The 24,824-nt window shown below is 36.8% G+C and overlaps 1 protein-coding gene across 1 annotated transcript in view; it reads left to right on the plus strand.

The window, feature by feature from the left end:
* Nucleotides 1–2,173: 2,173 nt before the first annotated feature.
* LOC133663355 (zinc finger protein GLI2-like) overlaps nt 2,174–24,824 on the plus strand; it is a 184,864-nt gene continuing 162,213 nt past the window's right edge. The window contains exon 1 of the mRNA XM_062067765.1: nt 2,174–2,571. The gene's annotated coding sequence lies outside the window, so the exon portion shown is untranslated. The remainder of the gene's footprint in view (nt 2,572–24,824) is intronic.

Raw genomic sequence — 24,824 nt, forward strand, 5'->3', positions numbered from 1 at the left:
ATTTTGTGAGATATTTAGTTTAATTACGCAGAGTTAATTAAATTAGTTAGATGGAGTGAGTTGGTTAGTTGGGTTACTTGTAGGTAGTTTTAGTGAGTCAGTAAATTTGTTAGATTAGTTGGTTTAGGTTAGTTAGTTAATTTGAGTCTGTTAGTGAGTTATTTAATTTAGTTAAAGTGAGTTAATGAGTTTTGTTTTGGTTACTTTGTGTGAATATCAATCAATCAATCAATGTTTATTTATATAACCCTAAATCACAAGTGTCTCAAAGGGCTGCACAAGCCACAACGACATCCTCGGTTCAGAGCCCACATAAGGGCAAGGAAAAACTCACAACCCAGTGGGATGTCAATGTGAATGGCTGTGAGAAACCTTGGAAAGGACCGCAGATGTTGGTTAGGCAGAGTTAATTAAATTAGTTAGATGGAGTGAGTTGGTTAGTTGGGTTACTTAGAGGTAGTTTTAGTGAGTTACTAAATGTGTTAGACTACTTAATTTAGGTTAGTTAGTTACTTTGAGTCTGTTAGTGAGATATTTAATTTAGTTTAAGTGGGTTAGTGAGTTTTGTTTTGGTTACTTTGTGTGAATATGGTGAGGTATTTGATTTAGTTAGGTAGAGTTAATTAAATTAGTTAGATGGAGTGAATTGGTTGGTTGGGTTACTTATAGGTAGTTATAGTGAGTTACTAAATGTGTTAGACTACTTAGTTTAGGTTAGTTAGTTACTTTGAGTCTGTTAGTGAGTTATTCAATTTAGTTTAAGTGGGTTTTGTTTTGGTTACTTTGTGTGAATATAGTGAGACATTTGATTTAGTTAGGCAGAGTTAATTAAATTAGTTAAATGGAGTGAGTTGGTTAGTTGGGTTACTTGTAGGAAGTTTTAGTGAGTTACTAACTGTGTTAGACTACTTAGTTTAGGTTAGTTAGTTACTTTGAGTCTGTTAGTGAGTTATTTAATTTAGTTTAAGTGGGTTAGTGAGTTTTGTTTTGGTTACTCTGTGTGAAAATGGTGAGGCATTTGATTTAATTAGGCAGAGTTAATTAAATTAGTTAGATGGAGTGAGTTTGTTAGTTGGGTTACCTGTAGGTGGTTTTAGTAAGTTAGTACATTTGTTAGATTTGTTAGTTTTGGTTAGTTAGTTACTTTGAGTCTGTTAGTGAGTTATTTAATTTAGTTTAAGTGGGTTAGTGAGTTTTGTTTTGGTTACTTTGTGTAAAAATGGTGAGGAATTTGATTTAATTAGGCAGAGTTAATTAAATTAGTTAGATGGAGTGAGTTTGTTAGTTGGGTTACCTGTACTCTTTAGTGAGTTAGTACATTTGTTAGATTAGTTAGTTTAGGTTAGTTACTTTGAGTCTGTTAGTGAGTTATTTAATTTAGTTTAAGTGGGCTAGTGAGTTTTGTTTTCTTTACTTTGTGTGACTATAGTGAGATATTTGATTTAGAGTTAATTAAATTAGTTAGATGGAGTGAGTTGGTTAGTTGGGTTACTTGTAGGTAGTTTTAGTGATTTACTAAATGTGTTAGACTACTTAGTTTTGGTTAGTTAGTTACTTTGAGTCCATTAGTGAGTTATTGAATTTAGTTTAAGTGGGTTAATGAGTTTTGTTGGGTTACTTTGTGTGAATATAGTGAGATATTTGATTTAGTTAGGTAGAGTTAGTTACTTTAGATAGATAGAGTGAGTTGCTTGGTTGAGTTAGTTGTAGTTTAGTTAGAAAGGGTTTGTTTAGTTAGTTTGAATGTTTTTTCTAATTGAGTTAATGAATTTGTTAGTTTACTTGGCATCTGTTAGTTACTTTGAGTCAGTAAGGGGGGTTGCAATAGTTACTTGAAGTTAGTTTGTTTTGTTTTTAGATGGGGTTATTTCATTTGTTACCTAGAGAGCATTACTAACTACTACAAAAAAAGTTTAGTGTTAAAACTAACTTGTTTTATGATTGATGAGTAAATACTGAAATAACATACCGTTTTTGTAAGCATCACAAAAATGAAGCAGCAGAATTTTAGTCATCAGAGAAACTTTTGACCAGAACTGAAATAATTTTTGGTAATTCGAGTGAGTTGTGAGTTTATTTAGTTTGAGTGAGTTAGTCCGCCCAGCAAATGGCCCAAACTCACCGAGGAAGAGGAGGAGGAGGAGGAGGAGGAGGAGGAGGGAAGGGGGTCGGATTGAAAACAGATCAGTAGTCCTGATGATCGCAGCACGGCTGCGTGTCTGCACAAGAACACAAGAAGTCTTTTTAAAGTAACTTTTCCCTTCATACTTCTCATTGATCTTTCACGATTGGCGGCAGAAAAACGCGCCAAGCTAGCGAGCAAAGAGCGCGGCGTTTTAGTTTTTGGAGGAGATGGACGCGAAAGAAGATCTGGACGCCACATTTTCTGCTCTGCTTTAAGGATTGCAGCAAACTTCGTCGTTGAAACTTTCCCTTAACTTCGTACATGGAGGTATTGGCGTCCGGCGGCGAGACGCTGGTTTGATTCCGGTACCGAGCCACTCCTGAAGGAACCGTGCGGACGAAAGTTAAGCGAAAAAAGCGAAGTGGGACATCTTGATTGTCGAAAAGGTAAGAAGCAGAAGTTTGAAGTGATGCTGACAGCAGCACCTTTTGGAGCACAAACTTTCTCTTTTCCACCAATTTTTATCAGCTTATTTTCTCCTTTCTGCTCTTTTGGCTTTGCCTCGCGTGTCAGCAAAAAGATCTCATTTGCACTTTCTACTTATCTGACATCGGAATCCAAACAATGTTTCAACTTGCAACTTGATCCATATGGGAAGATGTGATCAGAGAACTGCAGTAATACTCCCCAGTACTTCCACAGGGTACTTATAGTTATAGTGAAGTATACTTATTGTACTACTAATAGTACTTCAATGTCCTGTAAACTGTAAAAAAAAAAAAAAAAAAAATATGTTGTCCAAACTTTTTACACTGAGAAAAATATTCTTAAATTTTTTTATCTTAAAAAAATATGATATGGCAAAAATAGTAAATACAAGTAAAATTAAAAAAATACATCTCACCTTGCAGCTGTCTTTTTTTATTTGACTGATTTACTATTATTATTTTATCAATTAAATTATTATTATATTACATCAGTCGATTTATTACAAACATTACTATTTTAATTATCATTTCTATTATTTGTATTTATATAATAAACATTAGTCTTATTATTATTGTTGTATTATTAAGTGAATTATTATTAACATATCCATTATAAATCTTATTACTATTATTAGTGTGATTATTTCATTAATTAAATGAATATAAACATTACTATATTAACAATACCAATTATAATTATTATTAATGTTATTACTATTTGGCAAAATGACAATAATATTGGATCCAAACCCCGCTCGGTAGCGCCCCATCAGAAGGTGGCAAATAACTGGCACCAGTGTGTGATAAGCAGGAAATCTGGTATATATGTTGATCACGTTCCTTTTTTTATTAAATTTTCTTTTAATATTATTATTGTTTTTTGCAGATGAAGACATTATAAATAAGATGCTACTTTGTTTGTATTGTGTAGATTGTTAGTATTTTTGGTTTGCATTAAGATCCTCAAAGATCCTTTACTGCAAGATGCTCAGGTTGTTGGCAGCCTTGGTGGATTTCAACCATTGTTGCAGTTTTTATTAGTTGTTTTTGTCTAATACGTTTCATTTTATTCTAGGAACACGCTGCATACTTTGGCATGATTTGCTAATTGAATGCAAATCAATGTATAACAAGTGCAGATTTGTTTGCATGAAAAACGGTTAAATATACTGATATAATCAGAGGCCCTAATCTCTTAATGCTTTAAAGCCAAGAAATAAACAACGGACGAAAGCGTGCAGTAGCAGCAAGAACACGTAGCGCCTCACAGAGCTGTGTACTTATTGTTAATAGATTGGAAGTTTACTGTTTGCTCTTCGGTCTGAGCGGTCAACAAACACTCGACGCCTTTGTGGGGCATTTTAGTGACATTTGCTGCTGTTGGCTTTTATTATTAGCTCAGCAATGCTGCTAATGATCTTAAAACTCTTCAATACTGCTCTTTATAGCTAGCAAAAGACCATATAAATAATGCGTATTGGGGATGTAACCACATGAAAATGTAGTATAAATTATCACCGTATTGTTGAATGTGCTCAAAAATATTAACCATATTCTATTAAAACAAATAAGTTAAAGTTAAGTTAAAGTTAAAGTTAAAGTACCAATGATTGTCACACACACACTAGGTGTGGTGAAATTTGTCCTCTGCATTTGACCCATCCCCTTGTTCACCTCCTGGGAAGTGAGGGGAGCAGTGGGCAGCAGCGGTGCCGCGCCCGGGAATAATTTTTGGTGATTTAACCCCCAATTCCAACCCTTGATGCTGAGTGCCAAGCAGAAGGTAATGGGTCCCATTTTTATAGTCTTTGGTATGACTCGGCCGGGGTTTGAACTCACAACCTACCGATCTCAGGGCGGACACTAACCACTGGGCCACTGAGTAGGTCACACAATGTACTTTCCTTGGCAGAAGAAGCATGAAATATTGTTCCGCTCAGACAGCAATGTGTTTATAAAAGTTTGGATTGTGATCATTTAAGCTAGTTAGCCATGTAAGCGCTATAGCGCTTGCTTTTCCAGTAAATGATCAGTACCACCGGTCGTGAGTTTATGGAAGTGTGTTTATCAATCACTAATCATTTACCACGGCCTTTCATTAAACCGTTAAGGGTTACATCCCTAGTTGAATGTGGTCATAAATAGGGATGATGTTCGAAAACCGGTTCTCCCGATGCTTCGATAAGAAAAGAACCGATTCCATGAGTTCGAATCCATTTTTGAAAACCGGTTCCCGTTATCGAAGCCACTATACCGTATTTTCGCGACCATAAGGCGCACCGTATTAAAAGGCGCCGTGTCAGTTACGGGTGCTATTTCTGTATTTAACGCATAAATAAGGCGCAGAGTATTTTTGGGCGCAGGCATAAACATACACCAGCTAAAAACATACGCTAGCTTAAAACATACGCTAGCATGCATGGACGCTGTTTTAAAAGGGCAGCAGGAGCAAAGCTGAGTTCGGTTGTACTTTATTGAAGTATTTATCAATGTACTCACATTATTTTTTGATCAATCCTCATCCACAAATCCATCAAAGTCCTCATCTTCTGTGTCCGAAATGAACAGCTGGGCAAGTTCTCCATCAAACACGCCAGATTCCCTCTCCTCATTTTCAAAGTCAGTCTCGCTGCCGTGGGGCTCCTCGGAAATGATGCCGGCTTTTGCGAAAGCTCGAACAACAGGGGAAGCAGACACGTTAGCTCAAGCATCCACGATCCATTCACAGATTGTGGCGTAACTCGCCCGACGCTGCCTCCCAGTTTTCGTGAAGCTGTGTTTGTCTGTCATCCATCGCTCCCATGACACTCACAACTTCACTTTGAACGTCCTGTTTACACCCATGTCCAGCTGTTGGAGTTCCTTCGTCATGCCTTAATAATGACTCCAGGTGGAAACTTTTCTTTCGGCAGCGTCTTCCCGTTGAAAATCACCATAGCCGACTTCTCTTGCCCTGTTGTGCGTATGGATTCGCTACCGTGCTGGTCCCCTTCTTTTCCACAGTGTGCTTCACCGGGATGTCGAAAGTGAGCGTCACCTCGTCCATTTTGGTGATGTGTTTGTCGGCAATTGTTTTATTTACAACGCACATAGCAGCACTATATGCTCACTGGGGGCGTGCCTTTAGCGTCCTCTCTCACCTGAAACCTTCACCCTTCAACGTCCGCATGCTGTCCTCAGTCACGTCCGCCTTTCCTCCATATAAACAGCGTGCCGGCCCAGTAACATAACATCTACGGCTTTTGGAACTCAGTGCACACACAACAACCTATCTGGATTCGATAAGGAATCGGTTCGATAAGAGGATTCGATAATGGCATCGACATCGATAATTTTTTAACAAACATCATCCCTAGTCATAAAGTACTCATACACACATACAAATCTTTTAAACAGGTTTTTTAATGAATACATGGCACAGATGGAAAACACAATGGAAGCTAAACCAACAAAACCAGAAGAGTAATTGGTGCTAAAAAGAGGAAAGAGGAACTCCTTTGTCTGGATTTATTTAATGTTTTGGCAAATGAAACATGAAATGTTTTTTTATTTAAGTGTTAAAATATGTTTACCTTCAGCTGTTTGTTTATTGTTTATGTGACGTTACGCAGGTTCACTTCCAAACCTTTTCACAGCTGGCACCAATGTGTATGTATGTATGTATGTATGTATATATATATATATATATATATATATATATATATATATATATATATATATATATATATATATATATATATATATATATATATATATATATATATATATATATATATATATATATATATATATATATATATATATATATATATACATACATATATATATATATATATACGTATATATATATATATATATATATATACGTATATATATATATATATATATATATATATATATATATATATATATATATGTATATATATATATATATACGTGTATATATATATACGTATATATATATATATATATATATATATATATATATATATATATATATATATATATATATATATATATATATATATATATATATATATATATATATATATGTGTGTGTATATTATATATATATATATATATATATATATATATATATATATATATATATATATATATATATATATAGATATATATATATATATATATATATATATATATATATATATATATATATATGCGGATACTTTCCGGATGCACTGTATATATATATATATATATATATATATATATATATATATATATAATATATATATATATATATATATATATATATATATATATATATATATATACAGTGCATCCGGAAAGTATCCGCAGTGCTTTACTTTTTCCACATTTTGTTATGTTACAGCCTTATTCCAAATGGAATAACTTCGTTTTTGTCCTCAAAATTTGTTTGTTTGTCCTCAAAATTCTACTGACAATACCCCATAATGAGAATGTGAAGAGGTTTTTTACTTTTTACTGGTGCAGTGATTCACAAACTGTGGTACGGCAAATAATCACTTAATTATATATAATACATTTTATTTGATTCATTATTTTAGTGCAGTGTTTTATATTTCCTATATTCAAACAAGGTGTTATTGTTCGAACTGTGTGTAATGTTACAGTGGCCAATAATATTAAATATACTTGTTAAATAAAACATTTGCCTTGTTTTTAATGAATACTGAGGCCTACTACGCTGCTTTATTTTAATGTTGGTCATTGTGGTAGTACTTGGAGAGAGCATTGTGTTTTCTGTGGTGGTACTTGGTAAGAATCACTGTACCAGTGGATATAAGTAAATCAAGATGTTTGTTCAGTGAGTTTAAGACGCAGACTGGGAGATGAATGAAACTTGTATTGTTGTACAGAAAGGGCTAAATGTGTTTTGTTTAGTTACATTATTCATTAAATATTTTGCTCTGACTTAATTACTTTTATTTAATTTTATTTAATTCCCATTTAAGTGTTTGTGCTTTGAATTGTCATTCAGTTTTCCTAAAATCGGCTTGGTTGAGCTTTTTTAAGTAACATTCTTCCGGTTCAACTCATCCATGGGCTTCTGGGTTTCACTTTTTTTTCCGGTTCAACAGCAGGCTTGAAAATAAATATTCTAGGGTTCATGAGGATTTTCACAAAAAGCAAAACAAATATTTATTTCTCCTTTGTTTGTGTTTTTGGGGATTAATTTTGTCGAAAAATTCTGGACCCCAGAAAGAATAGTCTCCACTGCGGTGTAGACTAATGGAGATCCTTAATAAACTAAACTAAACTAAATTTTCAACACAAAAAAGAGCAGCTCCAAGGGACAAAATTCGAAAAAGAAGTTGAAAATACAATCCTCGTAAAGACACAAGCTCATCTTGAATAATCTTAAAGGACAATGAGACGGAAGTTCTTTTAAAAATCTTGCAAGAATGTTTTTTTTCCTCAAGTCTGAGAGGAGTAGCTTTGTTTTTTTACTCCAAATGTGAGTGAAGTGAATTATATATATATTTATACATTTATTATATTTATATTTTCTGTAGCGACTCAAAGCGCTTTACATAGTGAAACCCATCATCTACATCTTTAAGATACATTTATACCACTGAAGGTGGCACTGGGACCAGGTGGTCAAGTGTCTTGCCCAAGGACACAACGGAAGTGACTAGGATGGCAAAAGAGGGCATCGAACCTGGAACCCTCAAGTTGCCACGGCCGCTTTACCAACCGAGCTATGATGTATATACATTTTACCACTGTACTCAAACTGTGTATTCGTCCATCTGAGACAACTTTATTTCCTTTTTGTATAAGGTTAATAAGCAGAAAATGACTTATTTGAGTAACAGGACTGAAAGTAACAAGAGTGAGTTTTTAGCATATCATTATTTATTACATGCAATTGTAGCAACATCGCATTTATGTTGGCACTAAACACATTACAATGATTCAACACAAAAATAGCATTTTAAAAATGAACAAATATAATAAATCAATACTGTAGGTAACAGGATTCTGCTGCAATTTTAACCTCCAGTCATAGTGGAAATATGATGGAAAATACATACAAATAAATGAGTGAACATACTTTTGTTCTTCCAATGACCTGCAGAATATGTGAATGATGCATTTTACTGTGGACCATGTGATTTGTGGAATATTCCACATTTTTCAGAAGGAGTCATGTGTTAGGGTAACAGGACTGAGTAAAACGCCAGGAACACCCCTACATTTTATTTCAAATATGCAAAAACAATATAAGCATCTGAAGGATGTAGATGATTATATTTAGGGGTGCTCTATAAATATCCGACAGATAATTATCGGGCCCGTATGAGGATCGTTTTATATAGGAAATACAGTCGCTCTGATAACCGATAAAAAACCCAAAACAATCCAACGAAGCTAGTTTACCCGTCCTGTGCTGTAGGGGGGTTGGGATGCACAAATCAAGTGCTCCTCTTTTTCCTATCTTGTCGGAGGTTATAAACTTCCACTGTGTTCATTGTAAACAAACATGGCGTCGAGCGTGCGGGACTTCTTCACTGTTTCATAGGAAAAAAATTTGCGTGCTACAGTATTTGCATCAAATGTTCTGCAAACATTCTACGAGTAGGGAAAAAAACATTGAGTTCAACTCATCAAACCTCATCAGCCACCTGAAGCGACAGCATTGCGACAACGGTGTTTTGGCCACCTGCTGATAAAGAAAATGCCCCAAAGCCAGCCACAAAGAAAGTTGTACTCAAACTACAGTTAAAATCCAAAATGTAAAGATTATAGATTAGGGTTGCACGATATAGGATATAAATTATATGAATTTGGCCGACGATAGAGCTTTTAATACTTTTGTTACATTGCGATTATACATGCTGATGAAGCATTCTAGCTGTGTCCTGCAAATTTGACAGCGACAAGCGAACAATCGTGTTTTGAACACAATGTAGCGTCCTTGCTAGTGAGCTAGCAGCTAACGTCCCTCCACAGTAAAAAGACACTTCTAAGTCAGCAATCCTCCATCGCGGCAAATAAAGTACGTTTCTTACAAGTATCACTGGAGGACGAGGAATTGCTAAACACCGCAGGAGGACCCTTAAGCCATTCTAACCGCAAAGCTAGGGTAGATAAAAATAAACATCAACTGTAATAATACTAAGTATAGTGTCAGTATCTGGTCAATAATACAGTGATTATCTCAATATTTTTTATTAGAAGTTTTTTTGTCATTTTTATTATTGTTTACAAATTCAGGAAATAGGTTCTTGGACACGGTAGGACTTTGAGGGCAAAACAAAATGATTTAAGCCAATATGTGACGCAATAAGTCGGGGTTTGAACCAGGAACTCTCAGGTTGCTGGCATGGCCACTCTACCAACCGAGCCACACCGTCCCCAATATTTATCGCAAGATTTATTTAAGGTCCATACCGGCTATCCCAGGGCTGGGGGATATGGCCTTTTATTAATATCTCGATATTTTTAGGCCATGTCACGATGCACGATATATATCGCAATATTTTGCCTTAGCCTTGAATAAACACTTGATGCATATAATCAAAGCAGTATGATGATTCTATGTGTCTACATTAAAAAATTCTTGTTCATACTTCATTAATATATGCTCATTTTAAACTTTCATGCAGAGAGGGAAATCACAACTAAGTCAATTTAGCAAAAGTGTATTTATTAAGCAGTTATTACGCATTGGCACAAACATTCATGTCATTTCCAGAACAGAAAGTGTAAGATTGTCAGAGACATTTTAAAACAAGTTATTAGTGCACTTTTGTGCATGATGTCACTAAGATTACATATGAAAACAACACTAAATTAAAGTGTAGTTTTTGTACAGAACGCCACTACAATAGTTCAAAACAAATAAAGTGCACTTTTGTACATGATGTCACACAAGATATTTCAATAAGTGTCACATAAAAATGAGCTGCATATCAAATAGTATAGGTCATACGATGTTGATGTGGAAATAGTTGCTTCGGCATTGAGTGGGTGTGGCACCGAACAGAGATGTTGACATGCGGAGTTTGAAGCACTCTTCATTCTCTACCGGGTGACTTTTCAAATGATGCTACAAATAAGCAGTGCTGCTACTTTTAGTAGCAACGCTTTTGCCGCATAAATGTTTAACATCTTCCCGCTTGAAGCCAAACCACCGGCAGACGATGGATCCCGTGCTGTTTTTCTTAGGAATTAATACTTCCTCCATTTGTTACCAGATTTGCACCTTCTCTCTCTCGTATTACCACCCGCACCACTCCGTTAGCATCACAGCTAACGTTACCATGTCGCTACCTCTCTGCTTCCCGGGAGCGTGTGACGTTGCACATGTGACGAATGTAAGAAGGTGCGCTTGTTTTAAGTCTCTGTGAGAAGGAGAGACAGGAAAGAGTGAGAAACGCATGCAATTTAATGCCCCGCAGCTAAAAGCAACTGCGTGAGAACATATACTCGAATATCACGATATAGTCATTTTCTATATCGAGTATATCGATATATCGCCCAGCCCTAGGCTATCCCTGTAATAGATAAGTTATCACTGTCCGTTTTTAAAAGGTTCAAGTTATCTGTATCAGTATTTGCTGCTATAAATAGTTTGTCTGCGTTAGCACTTATAATAACAATATCACTAATACTTGGTTAATATTGAAATCATTAAATGGAGTATTGTTGGCATTTTTGAATGGTTATTTATTAGATTTTATGGCTGAAATTCACTTTTATTTAAGTTTATTTACAGGTTAGAATGCATTTAAAAAAATCCATCTGTCATTGTGAACGATTCCCCTTTAACATTTAATATATTTTTCTCCCGGCCAATATTTTCCGTTGGTCATAAAATATATCAATAATTATCGGTGTCGACCAGTATAAAAAAAACGTATATAGATAAAGTTTTCAGCTATATCACACAGCCCTAAATCATATATTTTTAAACATTTGTTTACCTGGAAAGACAGATTCTGTGGAATGGGCCGCAATTTTTTCGCGGGGAGAACATGATGTGCACATTTTCGAGGGAAGACAATGTGTGTTTTCCACTTCACGTGACGACAAGACCAGTCAGGGCCGAGGTGATTTGCATGAGTGAGGAAAGAAAGCGTTTTAGTGCATTGCGCCATTGTGAGCGATGAAGAGTTCCAACAGTTAAAGCCTACCGCCAGTGAAAGGAGGAAAAGAATGGATGAGCCTATTCAGCTCATTCAGCCCCGTTCGGGGGCTCTGTGGTATTGCGAGACCTTTAGTGGTCACGTCACTTTCATCTCCGTGTGTGGATGTGATGAAACCTTCAAGGTTGCTGTTTTTCCCTAGTTTCACGTACAAGCCCTGCCTTATTGATCTATTTCTTTTTGTGTATATTTCTGGGGGAAAAAAATGAACCAAACAGAGGGAAATAAATAAAAAATGTGTGTGTGTGTGTGTGTGTGTGTGGTGTGTGTGTGTGTGTGTGTGTGTGTGTGTGTGTGTGTGTGTGTGTGTGCGTGTGCGTGTGCGTGCGTGCGCGTGCGTGTGCGTGAGTTGTAGCCCAAGAAGGGGAGGGGGGCAAAGCTTTTTTGAAAGCAAATACCGATGAAGTCTAGCGTACAGAGACAGAGAGGAGGGTTAGAGGGTGAATACTATGTGACTCTAAAGTGGGGGAGGAGCACCCTCTTCTTCCACGACATCCTCCCACTCCTGCTGAGAGTCCTGAAAAGCAGAAGGCGCTGGAACCCAACCCTTGCAACCCGCTGCTTATGTGAGCGAGCTGGATCACTGAAGCCATTCCGAGGCACCGTGGCCCCTGTAAGAAAATACGGCGTGCATGTGGGCTGTTGAGGCCTATGTGGTTGTGTTGAAAAATGATTTGCAGTGACGACATCTGCTCCTTTTTTTTTTTTTGCTTCTACTCTTGCTACACTTTGAGCCACTGAGTTGAAGTGAGAGCCAGCACAAAACTTTTTTATAGTTGTAGTGGAAAACTTATAAACGTTTGTCTGGTCACTCGTTTATTTCAGTTGTGGAGTTTTCAACTTTAGCGGAGTAGATTTAGAACTGGCTGTTTAATCCAAAACCTTGTGCCGAATGAAGTTAGGAATGTAAGAATATGAACATTTCATATCGCTGTTATTGTGGCAAAAAATGAACATCATTATCACTTTTTTGTTAAATGAGCTCAAAAAGTACCGATATACTAAAACATGTTTTAAAGTTAACGTGCCAATCAATCAATCAATCAATGTTTATTTATATAGCCCTAAATCACAAGTGTCTCAAAGGGCTCAATGATTGTCACACACACACTAGGTGCGGTGAAATTATCCTCTGCATTTGACCCATCCCCACAGGAGAGCAGTGAGCAGCAGCGGTGGCTGCGCCCGGGAGACATTTGGTGATTTAACCCTTAATTTCAACCCTTGATGCTGAGTGCCAAGCAGGGAGGTAATGGGTCCCATTTTTATAGTCTTTGGTATGACTTTATTTCTTATTATAAATAAACAAATAAAAAAATTTAGACATTTATTTCATTTTTAAGCATTTAAGACTCATGTGTCAAACAGGGAGCCAGATTTGGCCGGCCACAAAATTTATTGTGGTCCGTCACATTATTTAAGGTGGTCTGTGACGTAATTTAATGTGGTCTGCCACATCATTTAATGTGGTCCGTTGCATCATTTAGTGTGGCTCGTCACGTCATTTAAAGCTGCCAGGCCGTGTCATCCAATGTGGTCCGCCACATCATTTAGCGTGGTCCGTTTCATTATTTAGAGTCGCCCGTCACGTAATTTAAAGCTGCCCGCCGTGTCATTCACTGTGGTTCGTCACATCATTTAGTGTGGCCTGCTATGTCATTCAATGTGGTCTTCCACATCATTTAATGTGGTCCGTTTCATCATTTAGAGTGGAAAGTCACGTCATTTAAAGCTGCCCGTCGTGTCATTCAATGTGGTCTGCCACATCATTTAGTGTGGTCCGTTTCATCATTTAGAGTGGCCCATCACGTCATTTAAAGCTACACGCCGTGTCTTTCACTGTGGTCTGTCACATCATTTAGTGTGGCCTGCTATGTCATTCAATGTGGTCTGCCATATCATTTAAGTGGCCCGTTACGTCATTTAATTGGCCCGTCCCTGTGCTGTATTAGAGCGAGTTATCAGCGCTCGATTGGATTATACTGTCATTGCAATTACGACAGCCGCCACTAGGAGTCAGGATGTTGCCATGTAAGAGTTAGCAGTCGATGTTTGATGCCTGCAGTAAAAGACTGGGCCTTCCCTCTGCCTCGAGTTGTCTCATACTGAAAAATCTGAAAAATAACATTTACCAAATTCTGTTACAAGTTTGTAAGTAAACGTCAATCGATTAAAATATTTAATCACGATTAATCACATTTTGGTCATAGTTACTTTAAAATTAATTGTGATTAATCACAGATATACATAATTTTTCATCAGTAATAAGTGTATCCTAGACAGATCATTTTCAAGTTTTAACACTGAATGAACAATTAATTTGCTTTAATGAAATGTATTTTAAACTTTATGCTTTTTTAAACAGCTCATCACAAAAATGACCAAACATGATTTAATGACAATAATAAATAAAAAAATGCGTGTTGGTGTCTTGCCAGATTTTGTATTTTGTATAAATACAGAATTTGTATTCCTGCTTTAGAAGCACTTGCATACAGAGGAGGAGCTACAATTCCATGTTTAAAGAACAGTTTTACACATAAATAACACAAAATGTGGATTGATGATGATTTGATTGTCAAAGATGTTTGGTATATCCATCCATCTATTTTCTACCACTTGTCCCTTTTGGAGTCGCGGGGGGCTGGAGCCTATCCCAGCTGTAATCTTTGATATTTCTCCCTGTATAAATGTTTCTAATATTCTGTAAATTACATGTTGTACAAGTTATGGTCTTCATATTTCTGCATGGCAACGTATGAACATTCCCTATTAATTAATACAATATAATTTCAACCTGCTAATCATCCTATAATTGAGGACTCGACCAGAACATGTTATAAAAATGTACACATTTTCCTCAACTGATGGACTATCATTTCCTTAGGTGCAAATATCACACAACAATATTATAAAACATCTATGACAAATAGGGGTGGGTACCTTTCACATCTAAATCGATACGGTACTCCTGGTACCTGGAAATTGATACCGGTACTCAATGGTACCAATATTTGGTACTTTTGTGTGTGTTCATGTGGTAAAAAATTGTAATTTGTGTCATAATGAAATCTTAAACTGTTTAAATGTAAAAAAATGTTTTCTCTTTATCTATTGATCATCAAATATATCAAAACAATATCCAATTATTCTTATATTAACATGTTTGCAATTGTTTTGCAAATGTATTCAACATAAAAACACTGTACAACAATGCAGTGTTAGTTTTCTTAATATTGCACAAAATAAAACCTGGCTTCATGTACTCCTTTTTTTTCCATCTGGAAAATATGTGATGGGGATTTATGTAGGCAATTAAGTTAAAAACAAATAAGCAAAAGAGGATGGAGTACAAATAAAGACCAATCATTCCGTTTTTTTTGTAACTGTGGCTCATCAGTCGCAAGTGAATTGCAACCAAGTTCCCCCCGCTACAGCATTGCCCGGGGGTCAAAGAAGACGTGTGTGCGTTAATCGCCCGTTAAAAAAATAAGTGTCGTGATTGAAATTTCAAGTTAACGCGTTATTATTGCGTTAACTTTGACAGCCCTCCTAATAATATCTTAAAAATGATACATCTAATTTTAGCATCAGTAAACTAGCACTAGGGCTGCAACTAACGACTATTTTGGCGACGAGTTGACTAATCAGCGATTATCTTAACGATTAGTCAACTATTTGGATTATATAGCATAAACGTATTCAGTTGCTCTGATTAAGCCATCTGCTTTTAAGTTCAGTTCAAGATATGTTTGGCATATGCTAACTAACAAAGATGACTATATCGTTCAGAAATGTTTATTTGTACTGTAAATGTGCTGCTTATTAGAATGTTACAAAAAACAAAACAACTATTAAACCTTTGTCCATTTAAAAGCAAGGACAGACCTAGTGTTGACATAAACAATGTATAATTTGTTTATGAAAACCAAACAAAGTAAAAATAGCAGCAATAAAAACAAACAACAATGAACAAATAAAAAAAATGGACATTTTGTGATGATGTGTTTAAAAAGCTGCAAACGTATGGTATGTTATTGATCATTCAGGAACTCCAGGGATTTTTTAGCAATTTGATTGACTCGATTAATTCTAAGCATGTTAGCTATCTAATAGATTGTATATTTATTATTTTATGATGTCAGCGCCATGGTGCCTAATGTTCGCTGCTTCACACCTGAAGTTGGTGACAAATTTAAAAAAGTACCTGAATTGATCTAGACATAGTTTAGCTGGAAGACTTTGGCTAAAATGATAGTTAAATCTGTTTTACACACAACTTGTTTCACACTTGTTAGCTAGCTAGCGAGGTAACAAGCTTACTATCTTATCGAGTTGAGATCCTCCAGATCTCTGACATCATGCCTCTGCTTTAAATGTACTGCCATAAAAACAAGGTCTGCTTCGCAAAATGAGCAAGGTATTCCTGTTTTTAACGGGATAAAGGTGAAATGTTCCTACACTTGACATGGTTTTACCTGCGATGTAGTTGCGAGTGGCCACATTGACCTGTTTCAAACCGGGAAAACAAGATTTATTTGTCGGCGACACATTTTACTACCGATATTTGTCGACAATGACGGCAAATCATTGGACCCCTAGTTCGCATATTAGATCTCCGGAATTCTCAGTTTGAACATCACTGTGTGGAGTGTGCATGTTCTCCAAATGCTTGCGTGGGTTTTCTCCTGGTATTTCGGCCTATCCCAAAAAAATGCATGTTTAGTTACTTGTATAGTTTGACTGGTCCATAAGTATGAATGATTGTTTCTATATATGTGCACTGTGATTGGCTGGTCACCAGTGTAGCTCCCCTTTTCACCCAAAGTCAGCTGGGATAGGCTCCAACTCCCCTGTGGCTCTAATGACGACAAGCGGTTGGATGTTGGATGTCTGTGTGAAGAGTAGAGGAGGCAGTGTGAGCCGCTCTCTTGTTTACATTCATCAGTGGCGCACTTCACTGAATCCTGTCGCCTCCGCTCTTGGCGCGCTGACAACCCTTACTTGTTTTAACGCCTGTTGTTGCACTCTCCTCAAGAAGTCCTGCTCATTCTGCCTCAAGTATGTGAAGTTAAGTAGACAGCATCATATCCAGGGTGGGGAGAATTAGGTGGAGGGAGTAGGGGTGAATATCCCTCTCCTGCCTCGCACTTTTCTACTAAAGCGGCGATGAGAGAGCACTCCAATGCCCGAGGAGAAAACTAAGGTCACCCAGCTTTCTAGCACTGAAAAGAACGTAAAACAATGAGAGTTCTTCAAACACTTAGTGATCGGAGTTGCAGTTGATGTACCTTATAAACATGTGTCACCGTTTCCTTTAGGGCTGCACGATTTTGAGTAAAAACCTAATTGCAATTTTTCTCCCTAAAATTGTGATTGCAATTTGATTTGCGATTTTTACATTTTATACATATACAGTAAATGCATAAAACTGCGAAAATAACGAGTCAATGATGACTAGACTGTCAATCAACATATTTTGTCTCAAAGTGCCACACATTAAAACAATATGAACTAATTTAATGAATCTTCTGCCTAAAGCATTTTTTTGGCTTCAAGCAGACAGACTCAGAGCTTTTGTCTACATCAGGGGTCCCCAAACTTTTTGACTCGGGGGTCTCATTGGGTTAAAACAATTTGGCCGGGGGCCGGGCTGTATATTTATATATGTATATGTACATATATATATATATATATATATATATATATATATATATATATATATATATATATATATATATATATATATATATATATATATATATATATATATATATATATATATATATATATATATACACTACCGTTCAAAAGTTTGGGGTCACATTGAAATGTCCTTATTTTTGAAGGAAAAGCACTGTACTTTTCAATGAAGATAACTTTAAACTAGTCTTAACTTGAAAGAAGTACACTCTATACATTGCTAATGTGGTAAATGACTATTCTAGCTGCAAATGTCTGGTTTTTGGTGCAATATCTACATAGGTGTATAGAGGCCCATTTCCAGCAACTATCACTCCAGTGATACAATGTGTTTGCTCATTGGCTCAGAAGGCTAATTGATGATTAGAAAACCCTTGTGCAATCATGTTCACACATCTGAAAACAGTTTAGCTCGTTACAGAAGCTACAAAACTGACCTTCCTTTGAGCAGATTGAGTTTCTGGAGCATCACATTTGTGGGGTCAATTAAACGCTCAAAATGGCCAGAAAAAGAGAACTTTCATCTGAAACTCGACAGTCTATTCTTGTTCTTAGAAATTAAGGCTATTGCACAAAATTGTTTGTTTGAACGGTAGTGTATATATATATATATATATATATATATATATATATATATATATATATATATATATATATATATATATATATATATATATATATATATATACATATATATATATATATATATAATTTTTGTTTTTTTAATTTTATTTTTAAAAAATTCTTTGCGCACTAATGGACTGAAAATGCGTGCTCGCGCCGCAGTATCGGGCGAGCGCGATAATGTGACGTTATTGATTGGAAGATGCATTTTTAGACAATATGATTTGCCTGAGCGGCTAGGAGACACCGATAGTAACAAGCGGTAGAAAATGGATCAGAAAGGACAGATTTTTAAAAAAAATATATATATATATTTTTTTTTAAACTTGGGCTTCCTGCGGGCAGGATTTTGGAAAAAGGGGGGCCGGGCCCTTGGGCCGTAGTTTTGGGACCCCTGATCTGCATCATGCTCTAAAACAGAAAAAATAAATGATAAAAACTATACTGTGATCATAATGTAATGTGATCATATTATAATAATGCAAGTGACCTTTTAAAAGGAAATACATCTTTATATCTCATTACTGTAGAATTGTTTACCATTGTACTGTAATTGGAAAGTAAATAACATTGAGTTACTTTTTAATAAATAAACAAACCAAAAAATCAAATGGACTCTTCTTTCAGAAAGCAAAAATGTAACTCAAATAAGTGCATTTTTTTCCAAGTTGGAAAAACTGGGTCGGGTTGTTTGATTTTGTCTGTTTGGCATTCGTGCTCGTTCTTCCATGCTGATGGGCTCATATTCCCCATCCGTTTGAAGCTTAAATATTTCCACAACAGGACATTTGGTGTTGTGTTCATATTGTTTCCTCCTAATTTATGTTACATTGTGGAACTTCTCACTAGCGAGTCGCAAGTAGCTTGGCTATCTGTCAGTGCTTACTTCCTGTGTGTTTGTAGGCATTCCCCCCCCGCTGTACATCCACAGAGACAAATATTGTGAATGACTGAAAAGAGGGATCACTGCATTTAGTTAATTCTACTGTTAAATAAACACGCTCTGGTGCTAAGAGCGGTGCACGGAGTGAGACCTCTTTCTCCCTGTTTCAATCAAGACACATTTTTGATTGGTCAGGAGGCAAAGGAGGCTCAATTCCCTGTTTCAATCAAGACACACTTTTGATTGGTCAGGAGGCAAAGGAGGCTCAACAGTTCTGATATCTGTCATTCAAGCGCTGGTGACAGCGGAGAAAAAAAAACAAAGCCTCCGCCTCTTGCGTTTCGGATACCGACCGCACTAATCAAAACCTTGATGTCGAATCAATGTGGATTAATCGTGCACCCTTTGTTTCCTATATCCTTATCTTAGGCAATGTTTACACTGCAGGTAAATTCTGGTCTTTTAAATTATATATCAACATTTTTCATGCGGATGTGAACAGTACAATTGCGATTTTTTCATTTTTGTATGTGGCTATACATCAAATCGATGCGACTGCAGTCTGAACTTTCAGATCGCCTTCATCCAAACTATACCTCATCGGAAGGTGAAAAACGTCACAATTCTTTGCCAAAACAGACGAAAGTAAATGCTGGGCAAAGGAGCAGAAAACAGTCAGTGTGCAAAAATATGATGTTTTAGAAGTGATTAGAATACCGGAGGTCTTACATCAATGTCCCATCGCTCTGCCTCCTCACCCACATGCTCCTCGGTACAGACGTTGCAACAAGACAACCACAAACTACCATAGCTAAAATTCTTGCTCCCTTTCTTAATTTCCTACGTGAAATAATAAATGTTGACTTCGGTAGAACAAACTCTTTGAAATCGCCATAAATGTGCCAGGACTGACACCGACAGGAATCGGCAAATGCGTGTCAATTCAGAGGCGCATCCCGTTTTACACAGACATAGGGTTATGGTTATCGTATTAGGGTTATTTGGAACATACATACAATTACAATATAGTACGTCACATATTTCCAGTTTCTCATGACAGGGATGATAGGGAATACATACCAGTCACATATTTTCATGGTATTGTGAACGACAACATAAAAAGATCAGATTTAACAAAAAAATCTGAATTGGGCATCATACCCTGCTGTGTGAATGTAGTTTACTTTGCTTATATACATTACAGCATGTCACATCTCTACACGGTCATGTTTACAATTTGTCATCTATTCCCTGTATCGTGTGTGGAGTAGCGATAGCATTATTTTAAATAATATTATATTTTACAGCGTTCACACAATGATAATAATAATAATGATAATAATGGATTAGACTTACATAGCACTTTTCTACACTCTCTAAGCGCTCTACAGAGAGAACTGAGAGCCCAGTATTCATTCACCCGGCATTTACACATACATTAGATGGTGGTAAGCTACATTTGTTGCCACAGCTGCCCTGGTGTAGACTGACAAAAACATGGCTGCCAAAATTGTGCCTGCAGCCTCCCCGACCACCGCTAAACAGTCATTTTCATTCATACGCCAGTGGGAGCGAGGTGAGTGAAGTGGCTTGGCCAAGGCCACAACGGCCATGACTACGATTGCAGAAGCTGGATTCAAACCAGGAACACTCAAATTGCTGGACGGCTGCTCTACCATCTGATCCCCGCCGTCCCAATGACACATCTTTATTTTGACTAAGCTCAAAAAGATTCATAATGTCAATTCTTATTGGAGATACTTTCAGTTTTCTTCTATTCAGACAAAAAGCCCAAAGCCTTGTCTGAATAGAAGAAACTGTAAGTTTATTTACACTTGTGAATTATTTCGGAATATTTCTATTGACTATGTCTCCTGGCTGGCCTGGGATCGCCTCCGGATCCCCCGGGAGGAGCTGGACAAAGTGGCTGGGGAAAGAGAAGTCTGGGCTTCTCTGCTTAGGCTGCTGCCCCCGCGACCCGACCTCGGATAAGCGGAAGAAGATGGATGAGTTTTCTATTGAAGCAATTGTGATGTAGTCGACTATGGTGTTAGGGCTAAGTATTGGCTGTGATTTCACGATATGATACTATACTTGAGTCTCGATGTTGTGATATTGCAATATATTGCCACATTCTACAGTTAACTGATACATTTAAAAATGCAGCTTAAACAAGTTATGTATGTACATTAGAAGACAGTAATAATTGATTGGACAAACAGACTCAAAAAATTATGCAATTTAAATGATCTATTTCAATTTATTGTAATTGTACAGAGAGTAGATCAAGTTTTTCGACATTATAATGTCAGAAAAGAAAAATGTCCTCTACTTATGAACTGTCCACTTTTGTACAGCTTTGCTCACCACTAACTTGCACAGCAAGGTAGCAGTACAGCGACATTTTGCAGAGTGGAGGTCCTTGATTTGTCCTTGAGTTAAACATTTTAAATCAGCATTATATTGCCAGAAAAAGTGTTGCGATATATCGCTATAGCGATATTTTTTCCCACCCCTAATGTGTGCACGTATGTTGTTGTAAAGTTTCATCGACCTAATCCACCCTGACCCATAAACACACGCACATGCTGTGCTGTGTTTGTTTGCACTAGCCGCGCAATGATTCTTTGACAAAAATGGATCATTCAAATGAATTAATAATAATAGTCGGTGATTTCATCGCTCCTATTTTTCCGAACTGAAACGAACATGCGCAAGTCAACGCGACAAGCAACAGGCAGACAAAAATGTAACTAACAACAATGCGAGTGAAAACTAACCGTCAAAAACACAAATAACTTGCTCACCCTGTGTTTCCTGGCAGTATGTCTGTGATGCGGTAATATTTAAAACAAATACATGTCGGAAGTCTGGAGAATGCTGTTTCCGACTCTCCTTTTTTATGGATAGTTAGCTTGATAGCTAGCTAGCTAACAACAGAGAGACACAATCGGGTGAAAAATAGACTTAACTGTCATTTTGACCAAAGTCCGCCACCTACACTTTGTTTTTAATGCCTGCGAGCAATGTTCCCTCTAATTTGTCATGTGTGTGAGCAAACGCAAAAACTTCCTGAGCATTCAGTGGAGCCCATGTGAGCGAGGTCAGACGTGCACACTGTGGCTACACCAGCAGCACACCTGTCCCAAACCTGACTAAAGAACAAGTTCAATCTCCATCAATCCATCTATTTTCTACCGCTTGTCCCTTTCGGGGTCACGGGGGGGTGCTGGAGCCTATCTCAGCTGCATTCGGGCGGTAGGCGGGGTACACCCTGGACAAGTCCCCACCTCATCGCAGGGCCAACAGATAGACAGACAACATTCTCTTATTATTATAATCAAATGACAGCAGTCATTTCCATGAGATTATTTTCTAATATAAGTGTTTAGGCCCACTTAGAATGACAATAACAAAAAATATTGTTTTTCATGAACTGTGTACTTGTATTGTTTGTCTGGGTGGAGGTCCTGCTTTGGAAATAGTTTGTACCCCTATCAGACATTGCATTTAGTTCCCATTAAAACATTCACATGTTGCACAATGAGATGTAAGCAGGGGGCCATGTGTACATTCCTGCAACTTCCTGTTTGTAAAAAATATATTTTTATTAGTATTTATTTAATATACTAACAGCATTTCATGATTAATATTTATAAATTAAGATTCCTAATAAATGACACTAGAATAAGCACACATTTGATTGGTAAATCATAGTGTAACGACCTGGAATGACACTTTATGTGTGGTGTTGGAGTTGTCCGACTTTTTGTGTGGCTGTGAACGCATCACTGGCTTAGTGCATATGTGTATGTGTTGGCGCAAGTGAGAAAGAGCGAGCGGCTGCTGTTGATATAACAAAGTTGCTTTTGGTCTGGTTTGTACTGCAGAAAATGACCACTTTTGCTAGATATAATTTTTTTACTAATGTTTTGGTGATGTGTTTATGGCCGGCAATAAAGAGTTTTGCTCAGTAAAGTGATCGATGGAATTCATGTCCTCAAAGCGTCTCGACAGACGTTACAATATTTGAACAATGATGACGAAAACTGTTTTCTCTGTCGTGTCCGTGTGTCGAAAATTGTTATGCGCTTATTTTTTTATTTGATTTTGTGTGTGGCATAGATTTGCCGTGCGCAGAGGACGCTTGAGCAGTGCGCAATTGCACAGGCGCGCACCTTAGAGGGAACGTTGCCTGCGAGCATCTTTTTAAACACAACATCATCACAAAATACAAATTTATATGTGAAGAAGCTTGATAGCTTTTTTGTTGTTTTGTTGTTTGTTGGTATTTCTGCTAACTTGACTGTCGTGTGTTTACATAAGTAGAAGATACTTTTGTTTTTTGTAATAGTTATTTGTATTCTCGTAACAGCGTAATGAGCAGAACTGTGCTAGAAGTCTTTGTTGTCTTTATTGTTATTTAGTACTATGGATGTAGCGCTATGGAATTATTTTATCACAATTATTATTATCATGGTATTGTTGAATTTGCTCAAAATGTACTTACACACACTGAAATCTTTTAACCAAGTTATATTTAAAAAAATATATATAATTAATAGACACATCATATACTTTCTTGGCAGAATAAATATTAAACATTGTTTTGGCTTTGAAATAGCCATATTATTGTTATTTGAGTAATTAAATATGTAATATGTGCATTCGGTCAAGCTGAATTTAAAACCCGATGGCTGAAATAGAGCCACTGAATAGGTGTACACTTCATAATGCGATTAGTCGACTAAGATAGTTGATGATTAGTTGACTACCAGCCCCAGTGTGCAACCATGGAGGAGTGATCTTATTACAGTTGACCTAAAGTGGGAGGTGAATGGTCCGTCATCACTTCTAAACCACAGTGGGTTTGTCCCTGACATCCTCCAGAACTAACTTGTTGAATTCTAAGGAGAGGTTTCATCAGCAGTACCGCGGTTGTCCATTGGCTGACAAAGGAACAATGATTCTGCTGCTCCAACGTCTTGTGGGGAAACCCTGCCCAGGTCATGGGAGGTGAGTTTGTGAAAAGGGGGATGGTGGGAAACATTTCATTATCTCAACACAAGATTAACTCACTCTCGGGACAATGGACAATAGAAAGTGTCACATTCTTCTTCCCTCTTTTAAAATATGCTAAAGGATTTCAGGAGGAACAAAGTAAATAGTGAATGTGTCTTTTTTCAACTTTGGTCAAATTTAGTCAGTGAAATTACGTTTGATTAAAAACCTCTTCTGTTAATCTATTTGCAGTATGTGAGTAGTACTGCAACTACTAATTAAAAGAGCTGGTGGCTCTGATTCTCCGCAACAGTTGCTTCAGTTTGTTAGCAAGTGTCTTGTTCTTGGCTCTGGTTCCACTCTGCTAATGTTAGTCCTTCAGTGACAGCCTTGAGTAAAGTTCATCATGTAATTTTGGGGTCTTTAGGCAACCACACAGAAGATGAATTACAGGGCAATCCTGCTTTGGTGCTCAGTACACTTTCCAGACAGTACACTGGTCTCAGAGTACACAGTTAAATGTATCGTTTTTAAAACTGGATCCTGGGTTTAGTGTAAACAGTATGGACAAAGACATTGGACACATCCCGTAACCTTTTCTAATTCCAAGATTCTTTTGGCTAAAACATCTCAAAAAGTATCCAAAGTAAGTATAACTATTTCCCTGAAGCATTTGGAGTAGAGGCATGGCTTTGGGCTCTTTTAAACACGAATAAGCATTTTTTTTTTTAGAATGTCAGAATGTGGCTATAAATCAGATCGATGCGACTTCAGTTTGAACTTTCACGTCGCGTTCATCCAGCCTATACGTCATTAGAAGGTGACAAACGTCACAATTC

This window comes from Entelurus aequoreus, linkage group LG13 (genome assembly GCF_033978785.1).
Source record: "Entelurus aequoreus isolate RoL-2023_Sb linkage group LG13, RoL_Eaeq_v1.1, whole genome shotgun sequence".
In the NCBI taxonomy this organism is placed as follows: domain Eukaryota; kingdom Metazoa; phylum Chordata; class Actinopteri; order Syngnathiformes; family Syngnathidae; genus Entelurus; species Entelurus aequoreus.